The sequence below is a fragment of the Muntiacus reevesi genome, chromosome 7, assembly GCF_963930625.1.
Source record: "Muntiacus reevesi chromosome 7, mMunRee1.1, whole genome shotgun sequence".
Classification (NCBI taxonomy): Eukaryota; Metazoa; Chordata; class Mammalia; order Artiodactyla; family Cervidae; genus Muntiacus; species Muntiacus reevesi.
This window is the reverse complement of record NC_089255.1, coordinates 669,896-689,806: the sequence shown is the minus strand read 5'-3', so window position 1 is coordinate 689,806 and position 19,911 is coordinate 669,896. Positions and strand designations below refer to the sequence as shown.

General features: G+C 40.1%; 1 long non-coding RNA gene across 1 annotated transcript; it reads left to right on the top strand.

Moving 5' to 3' along the window:
• Nucleotides 1–218: 218 nt before the first annotated feature.
• LOC136172404 (uncharacterized) lies at nt 219–19,245 on the top strand. Its single transcript, XR_010664021.1, has 3 exons — nt 219–341; nt 5,549–5,650; nt 18,973–19,245. It is a non-coding gene; the product is annotated as an uncharacterized lncRNA (long non-coding RNA).
• Nucleotides 19,246–19,911: the final 666 nt, after the last annotated feature.

The window sequence follows — 19,911 nt, the reverse complement described above, 5'->3', positions numbered from 1 at the left end:
ATCTATAGTCATGAAATGATGATTAGGATAAGAAAACTTGACATTTATTTTTTTAAACAACTGATATCAAGTCCAACACTCTAAGGAAATGTAAAGTCAGGATTTTCCAGCCAGGAGTCCTGGGGCTGACAAACGCCCCTCCCCGCCCCCACTGGGCCTGGAGCGAGTGCGCAGGCGCGAGAGGCTGCAGGTGCGAGTGCGCAGGCGCGAGCGGCCACAGGCGAGTGGGCGGAGGCACAGGGACGCCAGAGCTCCCGGACCGCTCCTGAGGGGAGGGAAGGTGGAGACTGGGTCGGTCCCCACTGCGAAAGGCCCCGGACCGGGGAGCAGCGCAGACACGAGTAAGTGCAGCTCTATCCGCAGCCCCTCACCGCGCGCCCCCGCCTGCCCAACGGCCAGCGGCCCCCGACTCCTCCAGCCTCGGGGAGCGCGAGCCTCGCTGGGTCCTCGGGTCCGGGGTCGCCGCCACCGGCCGCAGGGTGAGGACCCCGGGCCGGGGCCCAAGACGGTCGTGGAACTGTGGGCGCCCCGCGCGCTCGCAGCCCTCCCTAACTCGGCGCCCCTCGACCGCGGGGGGCGGCCTCTGGGTCTGTGGGCGCCGCCTGGACCCGGTCGCCGCGGGCTCGCGGGTTCGGGAAGGGGAGGTGCCTCCGAGGAGCCCGAAGTCGGGGCCGCGGGGTGCGCGTCGGGCGCGTTGGGTCCGCGGGTGTGAAGAGGTCTCTGCTCCCGGATGCGCGCCGGTGATGGGGGCGCCCAGCTCGGGATCCTGTTCGCTGGCCGCCAACAGCGGGTGTTCAGGTGGGACTCCGTGCTCTTTGCTAAAGCCTTCTGGAGGATAGGCTACAAAAGGTTATTAACGTTCACTTTCAGCGTTTTCAGGCTTTATTGACGGTCACTGACTCTAAGAGCGCGTCTTGGAGGGCAGTTTGTGACATACTAACATCTAAGCAAAGTTTGAAATAAAACTATTCCCGCCTTTGTATGTTTTGGGGTATGGTGAAGAGTTTTTCTTGATTCCGTTAGGCTTTTCAAGCCTAACGACTTTTGGCGACTTTTGGCGGAGCTGCACTGCTCTTAAATGGTGACAGTATTGTCGCTAAGTCATGTCCCAACTCTTGGGACACCGTGGACTGACTGTAGCCCTTCAGGCTCCTCTGTCCGTGGAATTCTCCAGGCAGGAATACTTGAGTGCGTTGCCATTTGCTTCTCCAGGAGATCTTCCCAACCCAGGAATCGAAGCCGAGTCTCTGGCATTGTAGGCAGATTCTTTAGCAACTGAGCTACTAGGGAAGCTCCTAAGTTAAATGAGCATTTAAAAAATACTTCTTTGAGCAGTTACCATAGACGCTCAAATATTTGAGAATTTTAGTTATAGTAATGGGCGTGGTTTCTTTGGTTTTTTGTTTGGTTTTGGGTCTTTGGTTATTTTTTGTTGTTGGTTGGCTGGTTTTGGGATTTTTGGATTTCTTTGGGTCGGGGTAGAGTTTGCATCAGGAGGAGATGGTATCCAAATCAGGAGAAATGTTTATTTCATGGTGTTCTGGTATGCAGTGTTGCAGTTTAAAGTATCTAATCCTGGTTAAATCTCAGATTGGCTCCAGCAAATGGATACTTTTATTGAGAATAGTTTGGGTTTTGTTCTGTGGGTTTTTTATGTGCTTTTCTTTTTTAGTACAATCTGCTTATTTAGCATGCTTCAAATCATAATAGATTGTAGTTAACACTGGTGGTTGATGCAAGGAACAATGCTTTGTAACACAGAGATGGGTTGTCTTTTTCTACAGAAATTTGTTCTTGAGTCAGTAAATTTCCACGTAAAACTCTCAGGAGTGACTTTTGCTATAGCACTTTGGTCTCTGTAATGAGGAATAAAGCATATCATTTCACTGTTGAAGATAATGGCATATACTATAAAGATAGGCATCGGGTACATAAAAGGAATTCGAGCCTTGAGTTTGGTGAATTAGTGTCCTCAATGAAACGGCTTGTCTCTTCGAAGAGAAGGAGAGCGATAACCACATGGTGATGACCAGGGTTCTTTCCCTACCTTGAACACCAAGAGGAACGGGAGGAGACAGAGTGATTTTCAGAAGAACTGACGTTCATTTATCAACCACGTACCCTCGTTCCTTGCTGTTTCTTAATTCCCAGAGAAATTAAAAAACGTGGTTCCTAACCAGGATATTTGAATGGGAAAGGTCCTTTCAGTTCCCAGGCAGGTAACTGAATCCGTTGTATAAGCGTTCATCTGCCTGTACCTTGGAAGTAACACTGAGAAAATCGTCTTCTCTAATGGATGAAGTGGGCAGAATAGGAGGGTGGTGGAGCTTTTTGGGGCAAGTTTTCCAAAAGTTGGAGCAAAAGTAAATCAGTCTCTTCAAAGGAACAGACTCATTAGATACCAGCATTTGGGCCTTAAGGTCTTTTGCAACATCATGTAGCTTGTTAGTAAAAATACTCCAGACCAGAGAAAAATCCACGTGGTCAAATGCTTATTGGATGAAAAGTAATGAAAGAAAAAGAACATGCTGAAGATTTTTAATATCTGGTATTTGACCCAGATCAGTTGACTGAGTACAAATAAAGGTCAGTCAAGAAATCTTCCAGAGAGAGAATTTAGTCATTCAGCTGTGATGTGGACAAGAAACCTGCTATTTATTTGTTAAAAATTAATCCCAACTAAAATACTTTGTTAATTAGCAATAAATATGGATAAACTGCAAGTAGTTTACTATGCTGTGTTTTCAAAGCAGGATCAAGGAATTAAAAGTTACTGAAGTTTTCTCTGGAAAGTACTTTCTCAACATTATTTTTCAAATATTGTAATTCTGATTGCAGTGTGTATGAATCTCAGAGTAAAATCTGTTGAGGAATTGATATTCTCTGAGGTCAAATGACTGATTCAGAAGAGCAGGGTTAAATTGGAGGGTAAAAGTGTCAATAACACAAATTGATGTCTGTCATTTTAAATGTACTAGATTGAGGGCCATTTAAGTGGATCGTATAATTAGCATAATTGTGCGTATAATGGTTTATGCTAAATTACCACACAACTCCCCAAATTTCAGCAGCACAGCACTATGGTTCCCACATCACAGCCCTGGGTGGGTATTCACTTTGGGGAGACTGCACTCCTTCAGATGGTCATTCAGGAACCCAGACTCCTCCCATCCTATACCGTCTCCCTTCCCTTAGACCTCATCCCCATCTGCATCCATCAGCAGAAGGGGTCAAGAATATGGAGAAATGCATATGGAAGTTTCTGATGAGCCAGCTCTGGAAGGATCCAGGTCAGTTTCTCTGCTGCTGTTTTGGCCACAGTCCATTTCTGTGGCCACAAGAGAGACTGGGGATTCTTCCAACTGTTCTCCCCAGGAAGGGAGAACAATTAAAGTTGTCAGCAACCGTGAGTCATTCATTTCGATTTAATTCGTTTTCAAATCTTTATTGGCTGTTTGCCATACACCAAGCGCTGTGCAGAGTGTGACCTGAGAATTGGTTGAGCAGCATCTTGATCTTGGAGGAGTTGTGAATCCTCAGGAGAGAAGACAGAGTATGAAGTGCCTGCCATCCTAGGAGAAAGGGATTAAGAGAACCTGCTTTGAAAGTTCAGGGAATGATTCTAGATTTGAAAGCTGCCTGGAAATGATTGATTTGGATTCCACTTTCAGAGATGAACAAGATATGATTGTGAAAGAAGCTGGCATCAGGAGCCGTAGAAACAGGTCCTGCGATACAGGGTATCATAAAGAATATCATGTCGTCATTGTTCAGTTGCTAAGTTGTGTCGGTCTCTTTGCGACTCCATGGAACTAAGAAGAGATATATCATTTTACAGCTAAAGCAGCTGAAGCCTAGAGTAGGAAGGTGACCATCCAGGTCAGGTAAAGGGGTTGAAGATCAGGTTTCAAGCTGAGAAAGAGTCCACGGGGACTCAGTCTGAGCAGTTCAAACACTGAAAGGAGACCACTAATGTTCTGGGAAGGCTGGCATCTGGCCTCAGTGTGGGATTTGAGACAGAGAGTGGGCCCAGGGGGAACTGAGCCTCCGCAGTGGGCAGAGGAGGCCACAACATCTCCGAAAAGTGCCACTGACCTCAGAGTGGGTGGAATGAGCAGTGAATTCTAGTCCACCTGAGAAAGCAGTCCAATCTGAATAACTCTGAGTTTAGGTTTATCTTACATACTTCTTAAGAAAGAACTTGGACAAGGCCAAGTCAAGTGCAGCCTCTTGAATTCCACACCCAGTATTCATTGGTGGAAGTGCTTAAACCCTCCAAGTGATTCCAGTATTTTAATTTTACTCAGTATTTAATTCCAAAGTTCTCTGTGCGATACAGTGGGTTCTTATTGTTTATTTTATATATAATATGCCTTGCGTGATTCACGCTGGTCAGACTACATGATTATGTTCACTTCTGATATAATCTTTTTAGGTACAGCCTTAAAGTCTTTGATAAGATATTTTAAAATAATTTTAGCATGTGTGTGTTCTATGATTACTTAATGAGCAAATAACTGGAATCAAAAAGAGTGTGAATGTATTTAATGTGAGGACAGGTGAAGTGAAGCAGTCTGGAAGAGGGAACCAATAAAAAGGGATCTTGGTAAATAAATAAAGACATCGTTTAGAAATGGAGAGGTATTTGGAAGGAAATTAGTGCCTGACACCATACTCTGCTCTTTGCATGTTTAGGAGCTAGTTTCTGATGTTATTTTCACCACAGATCTCCCTGTGGTGAATTGTATTTGACCTCCACACTGTTTATCTCCTGGACACATTGTGAAATTTTGAGAAGAAGCAGGTATTAGAATTTGTCTTGAGAGCAGCTATAAACATTTCCTGGAACCCCTCTAGGGTAGAAGAAAAAGGAAAGGAAAATGGAAACAAGGGATAAAGACAGCTAATAATGTTGGAGATACCACTGGGATTTGTGGTCTCTTTTTGAAATGGCTTCCCTGGTGGTTGAGACAGGAAAGAATCCACCTGCAATGCAGAAGTCCTGGGTTCGATCCCTGGGTTGGAAAGATCCCCTGGAGAAGGGAACGACTACCCACTCCAATATTCTGGCCTGGAGAATTCCATGGACAGAGGAGCCTGGTGGGCTACAGTCCATGGGGTCACAAAGAGTCGGACACAACGGAGCACTTTCAATTCACTTTTTGAAACTAAATAGAAGAAGTCAGAACGTGACTGTTTCTTGATCATGGTTTGTTTTCATTTTTGTCTTTTTTTTCTTACTCCTTCATCAGTTATTCCAGTTGATAGAACATTATGTCATCTTCAGTTTCAGTGTGAGTGCTTGTCTTGCTTCCATTTGTATTATTCATGCAAACGTTGATTGAACTGATGACCCCAAGTCATCAAGGAAACATTAAATACACTGATGAATACATTTCTTAATTTTAGAAAAAATTAATGAGTGAAGGTTAAAATACTCTTCTTAAATTTGTCATTTAAAAAATTCTCATATGCATACCTCATTGCCTAATACTGCCAGAAAAATGAGGAATTCCTATGTGTTAATGAGCCTGTATATTTTTTACAGGTATGACTATTACCGAGTGTAACAGCCCAGTTTGCTGGCCATGTCCTGTCTCCAGGAAAGTTGTAGCTGCTGTTGTTTCAGGTAGTCCCTTGGGTACCAGAGGTGAGTTTATGAAGCTATACGACCTTTTACACTTATTTAAAAAAATTGAAGTGTCGTTGATTTACAGTGTTGTATGTCAGCTGTACAGGTAAGTAATTCAGTTGTGTGTGTGTGTGTGTGTGTGTGTGTGTGTATTCTTTTCCATTACCGTTTATTACAAGGTATTGAGTAAGTTCTCTGTGCGATACAGTGGGTTCTTATTGTTTATTTTATATATAATATGCCTTGCGTGATTCACGCTGGTCAGACAACGTGATTATGTTCACTTCTGATATAATCTTTTTAGGTACAGCCTTAAAGTCTTTGATAAGATATTTTAAAATAATTTTAGCATGTGTGTGTTCTAATTCCAGTGGTAGTTATTAGAGATATGATTTTGCATGAAGTATTTCTCTTTTTGTTCTTGACCAATTAAAAAAATTGTTTTTTTTTTTTCTGATTGGTTTGCTAGATATTTGTGACTACATTAAAAATGTTAACTTTTGTCTCATCTTAAAATACGATCTGAATTAGCAATGAATATTGTGCTATACATAAGGGCTGTGACATAAATCTAGTTTCTAACTTCATAAACACATAATCTAGAAGGGAACACAGACACATATGTAACAACTGCATTTGTTTACTGAGTGAAATAGTGAGATGGATAAAGTTCTAGTAAGCCTTGAACAGCCAAATCAGCTTCAGAAATAGATGTGCAGTTATTTTAAAATATTTTAAACATTTTCCAGCTACATGCAGAAAATAGTGTGAAAGAGGTATGGTTCTTACTATAAGCAATTTAGCATTTTGACATTCTGAGCATCCTCATCATGAAATTAAGTCCAGAAGGAGTTTTCCCACATCTCTTGAAATGGTCCTTGTTCGTCCACAACATTTCCCATAATAACAGAGGTGCTTCCAAGGGCAGGAAACGTCAACGTTATTAAAGTTTCACAAAGCAAAGTCACTTTTAAGAATATGATGTCCCCAAACTGACAAAGGTCTTGAAAAATAATTTCAAGGGCGGCATAAATTATTTTCTGCTTGTCAAAGGGCAGAAATATTTAGGTTGAGCTAATGAATGGTAGAGTTTTAGAGTGGAGAATATCCTTAAAATATTACATAGATTTATACTGTCAGTAGATGCTACCTACATGAGGTTATTTGTATTTAAACAAATTTTAAAATTAAAACTGCAGTTTCTCAGTTGGATTTGCCATATTTTAAAGATGTTTATTAGCTACATGTGGCTAGTGAATACTGCATTGGCTAGTACAGATACAAAACATTTTCATTATCATAAAAAATTCTATTGAGCAATACTAAATATATACCCAGATATTCATAGAGGAGGCAACCAAGTCTCAAGGAAGTAATAAAACTTCCAGAGGTCACACAGCTGTGTTTTTAAAGAAACGCAGAATGATGCAAAGCAAGTAATAACAGAGGCATTAAAGAAACCCAGGAGGTTTCTGGAACAGATAAAGTAGAGTTTAACAGTGCAGGCTTAGTTGTTAGCAGGGTTGAAGCTCATGATCATTAGGACGACCTACCTGATTGAATTTGGACAGTTAAAATTTTATGCAGTGAATTAAAAGCAGAAAAATATTTCAATTTCAATCAAAGGCTGCCAGCTCCATATTTTTAGCCTGTGCTGTGCTTCCAGATTATGTTTATCACTTTAGTATACAGGGCACCACTCAAACCAAACCCGAAGTTTGGTTTGCCTGGCCCCAAGAAATGAAACAATCTTGAGGGGTTATGGCTATATTTGAAAAGGTTGATTTTTCAATGCATCATGCAGACTGGCCCTGTTTTAAAAGGGACTCCTGCCACCACATAGTCGAAATGTGAACTCTTTTCTCTCTTGGCAAAAGTCAAAGATAGGCCCTGCATTTTTATTATTTCATTAAAATCCAAGTGTTATTTTTCCATTTTCTACCTTGTTTTCATCACAGTGTGATCAACTGTAGTCAAGAAAGGAAAGGTTAGATTTATCAATCGAAGTGTGATAAAGGCCCTCTAAATAATTGAACCCTCAGGAGAAACAATCCTCATGTATTCTTTTTCTGTTGCTTCAATATCTTCATAAAAAGTCATTTCAGTATGTTTGGTCCTGTAGCAGAGATTCTGTGAAGTGCTTATCTTCCTCGGAGGTCCAGAAAGCCTGTGAGTGTGTGGATAAAGGTGGGTCTTAGAGAGAGAGAGGGAGGATGGAGAGAGACTTGATGCTGAGAGAGGACAATGTTCTAAAACCTCCTTGGGTTGAAGGTAGGGGAGCAGAAATACCCATGAGTAATCTAGAGTAAAAGTTAAATAATCAAGGAGATGAATACTCTGAAGGAATATGGTAACTTCCCTCCTAGAAATAAAAGTTACCCTTATTAATTCTCTTCCTTTTGCCCCAGAAAAGCATTAGTTAGGTCTAGAGAGGGGTATTATTGCCAGAAATGGAAAAGGCAGTTTGAAGAGACTAGCCTGGAGCAGAGAGAGCAAGAAAGCTGAGCCAGTAGATGGAAAGCAGACTTCATGGAAGTCTCCAGCTCAAGTTCTGGGAACACCAAGTTCAAGTCCAAAAGGGCCCACATGGGAACTGAGGAAGACTGGCAGAGAGGGCAAAGTTACACTGAAGGTACAGTATTTATTATGGGATTGAACTCCTGAAAGGCCTTCCAGTAGCTTCCGATCTGTTCAAGAATCCTTCATGTCCTGCTGCTTCCCAGTGAGTGGCTCACAGCTTCAAGACCTCTTCTCCAGGCTAAAGAACTATTTGTAATATACCCTGCCTGTATTTTTTACTTTGGCAACCCAGACAAGGAAAGTTGAACAATTTTCAGATTCTAGAGCTTTTGCCCCAGCCCTGGAAATGCTGCAGACAGCCAATCTCAGCTAAAGGGAGCCACTTAGCCCAGGGTCACATCACCCCTTCGTACAATGCCCTTCATCCAATGACAGGTGTAAGAATATAAAAGTTAAGACATCCTCCTGAATTGGGACATCCCCCTGAAGGGGTCATCTCATTTTAAGAACTCTCCCCCAAAGGGTCACCTGAGGTTTCCTGAGGCTGCAACACAACTTTACTTCTACCTTTGCCCAATCTGATGTCCTTTTCTTCCATACGTTGTTGATGCCAAGAGTTGTCCCTAATTAATCTCTTAGACACTAATCACTGTCTCAGGGTTAGCTCTGAACATGGTGGCATTTGTTTATGATTTGGAGTGCATACCTAGACTTTAAAGTGCAGCAGTGCCCAATTGCACAAATATGTCTTTCTATTTCTCTCTCTCATCTCTGTTTTCATTTTCTCGCTGCTAGATTAGTCAGGGGACTCCCAAGTTCTTCATTGTGTCATCCTGGTACCAAGATTCTCCTGGAAATTATAAAGTTATTCACCTTCTACATCAAGTACTTCTTATTTTTTCCCTAGAAACATAAATCATCCTTAAAAGGAATTAGAGTGTCAAATCTTAAATATATTTTAGTTTCTCCACCACTTTATACATTAAATGCTTTTTCCTGGAGACTGCTTCTGACATTGGCGTTCACTGTGCTCTCAAACTGCCTAATTTGGAAGCTACTCCTGTTTCCAAATGCTGCCTTCTGCTGGTCTCCTGAAGTTCTGAAGTCTGCCCTGCCTCCACTATTAGGTATAGTTCAGTAGTTGTCTACCTCAAGGTAATAGGGTATCTTTTGGAAGCTTTATTCTTTTTCCATTTACACAACACACACACACGTATATGATTACATATATTATATAATTCTAATACTTAAGCGTCTATGTGACCACAGCTTTATCTGCAGCCCACAGGTTTTGCTACAGTATATTTTCATTCAGTTCAGTTCAGATGCTCAGTCATATCTGACTCTTTGCGACCCCATGAACTGCAGCATGCAAGGCCTCCCTGTCCATCACCAAGTCCCAGAGTCCACCCCAACCCATATCTGTTGTGTTGGTGATGCCATCCAACTGTCTCATCCTCCATCGTCCCCTTCTCCTCCTGCCCTCAATCTTTCCCAGCATCAGGGTCTTTTCAAATGAGTCAGTTCTTCACATCAGGTGGCCAAAGTATTGGAGTTTCAGCTTCAACATCAGTCCTTCCAATGAACACCCAGGACTGGTGTCGTTTAGGATGGACTGGTTGGAGCTCCTTGCAGTCCAAGGGACTCTCAAGAGTCCTCTCCAACACCACAGTTCAAAAGCATCAATTCTTTGGTGCTCAACTTTATAGTCCAACTCTCACTTCCATACATGACCACTGGAAAAACCATAACCTTGACTAGACGGACCTTTGTGGCCAAAGTAATGTCTCTACTTTTTAATACGCTGCCTGGGTTGGCCATAACTTTCCTTCCAAGGAGTAAGTGTCTTTTAATTTCATGGCTGCAGTCACCACCTGCAGTGATTTTGGAGCCCAGAAAAATAAAGTCAGCCACTGTTTCCACTGTTTCCCCATCTATTTGCCATGAAGTGATGGGACCAGATGCCATGATCTTCGTTTTCTGAATGTTGAGCTTTAAGCCAACTTTTTCACTCTCCTCTTTCACTTTTATCCAGAGGCTCTTTAGTTCTTCTTCACTTTCTGCCATAAGGGTGGTGTCATCTGCATATCTGAGGTTATTGATATTTCTCCAGGCCGTCTTGATTTCAGCTTGTGCTTTCTCCAGCCCAGCGTTTCTCATGATGTACACTGCATGTAAGTTAAATGAGCAGGGTGACAATAGACAACCTTGACGTACTCCTTTTCCTAATTCTGGAACCAGTCTGTTGTTCCATGTTCAATTCTAACTGTTGCTTCCTGACCTGCATACAGTTTATTGTGATCCACACAGTCAAAGGCTTTGGCATAGTCAATAAAGCAGAAATAGATGCTTTTCTGGACCTCTCTTGCTTTTTCGATGATCCAGCGGATGTTGGCAATTTGATCTCTGGCTCCTCTGCCTTTTCTCAAACCAGCTTGAGCATCTGGAAGTTCACGGATCAGGTATTGCTGAAGCCTGGTTTGGAGAACTTTGAGCATTACTTTACTAGTGTGTGAGATGAGTGCAATTGTGCGGTAGTTTGAGCATTCTTTGGGATTGGAATGAAAACTGACCTTTTCCAGTCCTGTGGCCACTGCTGAGTTTTCCAAATTTGCTGACATATTGAGTGCAGCACTTTTACAGCATCATCTTTCAGGATTTGAAATAGCTCAACTTGAATTCCATCACCTCCACTAGCCTTGTTCGTAGTGATGCTTACTAAGGCCCACCTGATTTCATATTCCAGGATGTCTGGCTCTAGGTCAGTGTTTCATTATCATTCAATTAATGAAATTCTAATTCCTATTATGACTTTATCTTTGACATCCATATTTATCAGAAGTATGTTTTGGTTTTTTTTTTTTTAATTTAATTTGTTTATTCAGCTGCACCTGGTCTTAGTTGTGGCTTTCAGGATCTTCAGTCTTCATTGTAGCATGCAAGGTCGTTTAGTTGTGGCATGAAAACTCTTTGTTTGTGGGAACCAGTTCCCTGACTCGAGATGGAATTCAGGCTCCCTGCATTGGGAGTATGGAGTCTTAGTCACTGGACCACCATGGAAATCCAGAAGTGTGTTTTTAATGTCCAAATATTTGATAAAATATTGGTTATACATTTTAAAATTTCTTGATTATTCTGAGTCTTGTTTTATACCCAGCATTCAGTCAACTTAAAAATGTGCCATGTACACCTCAAAATTTGTATGTAAATGTGCATTTCATTCTTGTTAATGCAGTGTTTTATGCAAATGTAGGCCAAAGAGTTTTTCAATTAATTTATTTTAATTGGATATAGTTACATTAAGGATATTGTGATGGTTTTTGCCATAGGTCAACATGAAATGGCCACAGGTATACATGTGTCCCCCCCAATTCTGAACCTCCTCTCCCATTTCCCACCCCACTGTATTCCTCTGGGTTTTCTCAGAGCACCGACTTTAGGTGCCCTGGTTCATGCATCAAATTTGCACAGGTCATCTATTTTACATATGGTAATGTACATGTTTCAATGCTCTTCTCTCAAATCATCCCACTCTCATCTTTTCCCCCTGAGTCCAAAAGTCTGTTCTTTACATCTGTGTCATCTTTGCTGCCATGCATGTAGGATTGTTGGTACCATCTTTCTAAGTTCTCTCTATATGCATTAATATAGAGTATTTGTCTTTCTATTTCTGGCTTACTTCACTCTGTATAATAGGCTCCAGGTTCATCCACCTCATTAGAACTGACTCAGATGCATTCCTTTTTATAGCTGAGTAATATTTCATTGTGTGCATATAGCACAACTTTCCTATCCATTCATCTGCTGGTGGACATCTAGGTTGCTTCCTTGTCTAGCTTTGTAAATAGTGCTGCAGTGAATGTTGGGGTACATATGTCTCTTTCAATTCTGGTTTCCTCGGGGTGTATAGGCCAAAGACTTTAACAATGGTATTCAGATCTTCTGTAGTTTACTGATTTGTTGTTGTTCTGAATTATTGATCTAGGTAATTTAGATTTTATTTCTAGTTAGTTTTCAGAATTTCCCTTCATATATTGCCTCGAAGTTTAGTTTTATGACATGTTCCTTGTAAAGTAATGGTTGGTTTTATTATCCTGTCTTATCTCCAGTGATACTTTTTGCTTTCAAATCTCCCATTATTTTTTTTTCAGTTTTGCTTATTGTTTTTATGACATAAGTTTTGCATCCTTTAACTTGCAGTCTGACTATGGTGTCTTGTAAGGGGCATAGAATTAAGATTTTTGTTTGTTTCAAAAAATCTCTGCCCTTTAATGTGACTATTTACAGTTAACGTATCTTCTTATAGACCTTTTACTCCTTGTTTTCTGCTTGTCCTTCCTTTTTATGTTCCTCTGGCTCTTCCTTTTAAATTCATCAAACTCCATTTTCCCTTTATTAGCTCACAATGCTTATATAGGTAGCAGTTACACATGCACCGTGACTTATTAGCTCTTTTACTGCTTCTCAAGCAGTGCTGAGACCTTAAATTTATTTTATTACTTTTTCCTCTTCCTCTTGTTTTAATGCATTCTAATTTTTATATATTTCATTATTACTCTTATGTGCAGTTAGATTTTATTCAGATTTATTCACTTACGCTTCCTTTCTGTTCTATTTAATTCCTTTGTCAAGTCCTTATTTTCCTCTATGATAATTTTCCTTCTGCCTGCGGGTCTCCCTTTCAGTTGGTTCTGATGAGAACATATTCTCTAAATTTTGTTTGTTTGCAGATTTCCTTATTTCATCTTCCAAACAACATTTTCTCTGCCTCTAGAATTCTCAGTGAGCAGTTATTTTCTTTAGCATGTTCCATTATTTTCTAGTATTAATCATTTTTGTTGAGAAGTAAGCAGTAATCTTAATCTCATGCGTTGTTGAAAGGTCAACTGTTGTTTTTCCTCTGGTTACTTCTAAGGTGTTCTGTTTTTCTTTGCTATTTGTAAATTGTACTCTGGTGGTGTTAGATATGGTTTCTTTATATTTACTCTTGTTGCGTTTTTTAGTGCTTGTTGAATTTATGGCTTGATATATTCTTTTTAGTTTTTGAGAACTCTCAGCTATTATTTCTAAATATTGTTCTCGCCCGAATCTCTCTCTTCTTTTCCCTTTGGACTCCAATGTAAACATATGATGAAAATGTTTACTGTGGCCCATATGTTTCAAATGCTCTTTTCTGTACTTTTTTATCCTTTTTGTTTTCCACGTTTAGTCTTCCTATTTTTACTGCTACTCTGTCTTCCAGTTCATTTATCTTTCTTCACCTGTGTTCGGCCCACTACTGAGTTTAATTTTGAATTCTGTCAGTTCAACTTTAATCAGTTTCTAGTTGTCTAGTTAAATTCTCTACCTTGTCATCTATTTTCCTGAACTTGGTAATATTTATCAAAATATATTTGAACTTTAATATCTAGGTCATCCATGATTCTGATTCTGTTTTTTATTCTAATTCTCCTTTTCTTGGGAGTCTTGGTGGTTCTTTGATGAACACCAGACTTGGGATATGACAAGTTGTAGAGAATCATAATGACATTCCAGTTGACCTTTGAACAACCTGGATTTAGATTGCACAGATCCACTTATATATGGATTTTTTCCCAACAACTGCAGCACTGCATGATCCGTGGTTGGTTGAATCCTCAGATGCAGAACCATAGATAGGAAGGGCCGCCTATCAAGTGATATGTGAATTTTTGACTGCATAGGGAGTCGGTGTCTCTAAGTCTTGTATTGTTGAACGGTCAACTGTCCTTTTTTCAAGAGAGAATTTCCTATTCCCAGGTAAGGAGCAGAAGGAAAGATCAGCTTATTGATCTTCAGTCATTGCACAAGCTTCATACTCATTTTCCTTCTTTATAGATGTTTCCATCAAGGTAGCTGTTTCATCAACCTTCCTAACACACATTCACGTGGACACAGATACATATAGAAACCTCCAGTGTCCTAATTCATATCATTAGCTTTCCACCGGGCCACTATTCTTTGGTGGGTTCTGAACCTCAGTTTTATCTCCTCAGCATTACAAGACTCCTGAGTCTTTGTTTTGACTTCAGTTAGCTTTTGTTTGACTTCTTAACATCTTGCCTTGTCTACCTACGTGGAAAATGTGATAACGTCAAGGGACCACTGTTGCTGAATTGAGCTCGAGTCTCTGAATCTTTCCCATCTCTGGGATTTTGATCCTTAAAATTCTAGCTGCCTTGTTATTTCTAAAGTCCAACCCTGCTCTCTCCTCAGTCCTCCAATATTGTCCTAAGATCTACTGGCTTTTCTGCCTCTTAGGAGCCATATTTGGCTTCTCATGCTTTTGATTTTCATCAATAGTTTCTAAATGACTGGATTAGATAAAGCATGTGCAGAATACTGTTCTTACTTCTATGAGTTTCTTTTCTATTTTATTTTTCTATGTCATGTCTACCTCATTAGCTTTATAATGCTCACAGTCAAATGTTGCTTATGATTTATCTGACCTTTCTAGTATGGTTTCCTAAGGTAAACTGATATAGTTGGAAGCAGAAGTCCTTACCTACTATTGAAAAATTCTGTTTTAGCTTTCTATGAATTCTTTGATTTATTTTATTTTGTCCCATCTTCCATCACTTTTTCCTACCAGAAATTCCGATTCTCACAGTTAATTTTAAAATTAAAAATTATAATTAAGCTACTATGTTAATAGTCAAGGGATTAATTTTGCTTTGAAGAAGAACACAGATTGATGAATGGAATATGGAGAATTTCTTAAGACCTTTGTCATTTCTAAGCATGGGAATCAGCCATCTGCACCGTGATAAATTAGTCAGATATGTAAGGAAGCACTCATTATAAAATCAGCATTACTCAGTAACAATCTCAAAAGTTGCTTCACTTTCCTACTCATGTTACCAATTCCCACATGTTCAATAGGAGCTTAGAATCATGAGATAGGCCATTTTCCATGTCCTATCTTAGTAACTATAATTATTGGGAAAACAAAACTATAAATAAGGATTTGCTATGAATATATTCAAACCTTTTGTTCCTAAACATCTTCTAGAAGAAGACTGAAAAGTTTGACATAGAAACACCTCTTGATAAGTAAGAAACAGTAAAATTTCTCATAATAGTTCTTTTCTGATCCCATTATGTGATTCTCAGGTTCACACAAAATTATTTTTATATGAACTTCACAAATCTTATTTTTACTATTAAATCAGTGGCCCCACTCTTTTGAAACATGGGGCAAAATAGTTGAAATTGGAACAATTTTCCAAAACCCAGGGCATATGACATATGTACCTATAGAACGCAATATTTCTGTCTGGTTCTGCAGTAGAATTTTTCATACCTGCCAGTCTAAGTTGACTATTGTTTTTACAGTGCGTTAGTAGAAATCAAATGGTAAATTCAGTCAAACAGTCATTTCATACATCAAAAAGAAAAATCAGTCAACACAACTGTCTGACTGAAATAAAGGAAGAAAACAATTCAAGGCAAACAGTTGTCCTAGGAGACTTGTATAAATGCAGTAGCGGTGTCATGTGCAGAATTAACCTTTCCCCACCTTTAACTGGAGAACATTCTGCCAGCCAATTCAGTCAGCTCAGATAAGCCTGAATTTTAATATTCCAGTCTCATCACTCTCAGTTGATGGTGACTGCGCTTCCTTCTCCTTCCCCTGTCACTCAGTGGAGAATGTCAGAGCAGGAGGACAGTGATATCGGCATACTGTAATGGCCTGCCCTGGACTCTACAGCTTCAAAGTTCTTAAGCTGACTCAGTGATCTTACAGAGTCTGGTGCAGAAGGAATATGTGAATTAAATTACAGACCGTTGACTGCCTTCTAGCACTAACATCCCTTATTTCTGGTTCTAATATATCACTAAATACTCAAGAAGAAATTTTTGAGTGTTTAGCAGAAATATGGCTCCAAAGCAGACACATTGAAAAGAAACATTGTCATCTATGATTGGTTTTAAAGTTGACTTGTCTTTTACTCATAAACAGATTTAGTGTGAATTCAGTTTTGCTAAACGTTAGAGAATCTTTTGGAGGGACGTGCCAACTCTTTTGAGTTTTTTTGCACTCTGACTTTTAAAGCAAGGTTATTTTTCAAAAAGTTTAAGGGTTACTTGAATACTATAAAGATTATTTGTATTTTTGAGTTGCCAGTTCTCTAGAACAAATTTGTGTGCTTGAAGTTCTTAACTGTAGTACCTAGATGGCACGTGGAAAGCAAGCAAAAGAGATGACTTTTCTGCTTTGAGAGACCTCTGCCTATCTTTGTAAGTAACAGGACTCATTCCTCATGAAACAATGTTCAGAAAGGAAGGAAAGGTAGTTTTCTTAGTTGAAGCTTATGATACTGAAGAGGACTCTAAGAATAGCTTCATAAAGAGGATCTGCGTAAAACAGAAGTAACCCTAGGAAACATGTATTTTCTGATGGACTCTTATCTTTGTGATGGGGAAAAGAGGATATGGCAAGGAAGTGACACTAATACTGGCGTGTTACATCAAGCTGTCTCCTGGGATGCAGGGGTAAGCACGTGGGACAATAAAAGCACTTGAGAAAGAGTCAGCTCTCAGCCATCCATCACCTAGTTTGTGAGCATACTTGTGCCTCTCCTCCTCCTTTCCTTTTGACCATTTTACTTTTCTCAGCATATTTAAAAGAAGGCAAGGTGAAAAGAGTGGGTTAACTGTCAGATCAGTCTCATTTTCTGTTTTATAGTACCTCTCCCAGTTTGAGAACAGATAGAGAGCTTCGGAATAATGGGAAAAAAAGAGTCTCTTGGATCAGTAATAGACTCTCATGATAGTTGGCCAATCTTGTGCTCATTTAGGACGCTAAATAGCAGTAGAATGTACCAACTTCTAATTCAGTAACTAATTAAGTGCTCCTTTAGATAATATACCTGGGTAAGGGGAAAAAAACCCTATTTTTCTTTACCTTGTCATAGCATTAATGGATGTTGGGGGGAGTCTGTGTTTATCTGTCTATCCATCTAGATATAGATACATATTTTGGATTTGCTAGATTTATTATTCCTGTACCTGTTTCCCCTCAGATGTATTCCCTCTCCCTTTCTTGCTCTGCTGACCCCTAGAAGCCACATACTGTTCACATGATTAGATTTAATGAGAATCCTTGATATGTAGTTGAGGAGCAGGAGGAAGGGAGAAACCAGAGTCTTTTTCTCTATCTTGATCTTGCTGGCATCTCTGGCAGGAATGTCTTCAACTCTTTGACTCCAGGTCCTAAAAAGCCTGTCAGCCAGGTGACCATAGATGCTGTCTTGACTCTTGGTGATATCACCTGTTTCCTTTGACCTCCAGCCTAAGAGAATAGTAGTCTTCTGTTGGTGATAATCTGTGGATTGCACACATCCCTTATTTGGTCTCATGGCTCTTCCATGACTGGTATAACCAATTCTCTGTACTTAATTCCCTTTAATCTTGCTTGTAAAATGGTTTTCTTTCCTTGGCTAGCCCCTGGGATACAATGGATAGGGCAGTTTTTCTCATGACTAACTCACTAATCAGTGAGGATCAACCAATTCCCAGTAACATTAATATCCTAATTTTACTAACTCATTAGCTGCATTTGACTAACTGTAATATCTGAGCCATCCTTAGAGTATCTTTAAGGTAGCATGATTTGGGGGGTCTTGAGAAAGGTTGTAGGACCTTTCTACCAACTTCATCAATTCTCCTTCCAATGTCACTTGTATAATCATTTCTTAGTCTCACAAAATCTGAGGGATAGAGGGGGAATTATAACTCTGCAACATAGTTTCTGGAATCAGATGCAAACATTTAAAACATTAATCACACCTGTTTTTTCTAAGACAATATGAATATTTCAAATATTTGGCCTATATGAAACTTAGTAATAAATGCAATTTATAATCAGTGTCCCTATGAGATTTGCCTACTGCCACATTTAATTTTTACTAACAAGGCATTTCCCCATGCAATAACAAACATGAATCATTACACAATCGTAGGGGTACAAGTAATATCAGATTTTTCATATAAATACCATTTATTTTGGATCCAGACACAAACCACCTAGTTGGGCAAATGTACAGTGTCATCTAATAGTGGGAAACCCTTCCATTATTTTGTAGACGAGATCGGAGGCTTCTTCTATACCAGAAAAAGTGAAGAGAGACTTGGTCCTCATTTGCAAAGGTCATGCCTGCCAATACTTTTTGATCAGACCAGGAATGATCCCTTTGAAGGTGGAGGGGATTCCAGAATATCATGATTTAGAATCCACTCCATAGACACAGCACGTTTAGAAATCCTTCCATACATGGGTGCCATGTTCAATTTGTAACCACTGTCCTCTGCTTCATCCTCAGTGACCTCACAATAGCTAGGGTCAGATCATCCTTGTTAGACCTTGGCACTCACTCTGTCAGCCAAGTGATATGCCAGCTTCGTAATGGACTCACTGTGAAACTGAAGCCACAGTGTAGTGTTTGCCAATTTCTGTAGTGGGACTGCTCCCATGGTGGTCAGTTTCATGTTACCAACATGATGTCAGTGAAGGCAGAGTTGGGAACAGATTTTTTTTATTATTTCCACCATACAAATTTAAGACATGTAAATAACCTCAAGAAAGAGCACAGATTATAATAAAATGCAGTATAATAATTAGGAAGTGATGAGTTTTGAATATCCGTTAGTATTGTTGTTAATAAAATTAGTTTCACAGTAAGTTTATATCATTTAAATTTTAATGATGACTGTATTTGACAACACAAAATTCCTGAAAAAGATAAGCAAGAGAATATGAGCTCTCTGTAGTACACTACCATTTGTCTTTCTCTCCTTAGGTTCTCTTGGAGCCTGCCAGGCTCCTCCCGCCATGGAATTCCCCAGGCAGTAGCACTGGAGTGGGTTGCCGTTCCCTTCTCCAGGGGGTCTTCCGGACCCAGGGATGGAGCTCAGTCTCTTGCACTGCAGGCAGATGCTTTACCCTCTGAGCTACCAGGGAAGACCTGGAGTGTCCCCAGTCTCCACACAGAAAGAGCCGCTGTAAGAACTGACAGCGTCATGGTCCATGGTCCTGGGTCTGATTTCTTTAAAGAGGTGTGAAGAGGATCCTGTCTACTATGCACCTTGTCACATGGAGAGTTAAGAACTAGAACTGTGGGGCTGACTGTGCTTCTGGAGAGAAGGGAGTTAGGGTTGGAGACTGTAGGGAAGCTCATTTTTATATGTTTTTGTGAGTACAGAGCAGTAAAACACAAAATGAAAATGGATTTATCAGTAGACTATTTCACTACGTAAAATTTTGACTCAGTCACCCTACTATGAACAATGTTCCTGCTGCCCCCACTGTTTTAGGATGTCACAGAGGGCTCCCTTAGAGTGCTCCCTGACTAATGTAGATGCCAGGCACCGTAGGGGGCTCCCCAGCTGGCACTAGTGGTAAAGAACCCGCCTGTCAGAGCAGGAGACATAAGATGGACAGGTTTGATCCCTGGGTCAGGAAGCTCCCCTAAGGAGGAAATGGCAACCCACAAGAATGATAGTATCAAGAGTTAAGGGTGTAAGGAAGTGACTTAAGAGTCAAGAGGTGAACCCTTATGAATGAGATGAGTTTTCTTATAAAAGAGGCCCCACAGAGATCCCTTGTTTTTCCTGCTATGTGAGGATGCAATAAGAAGTCTACAACCCAGAAAAAGTCAGCAGCCAACCATGTTATCACTCCGATCTTTTGATGTACAACTTTCAGAACTCTGAGAAAGTTCTGTTATTTATAAATTGTC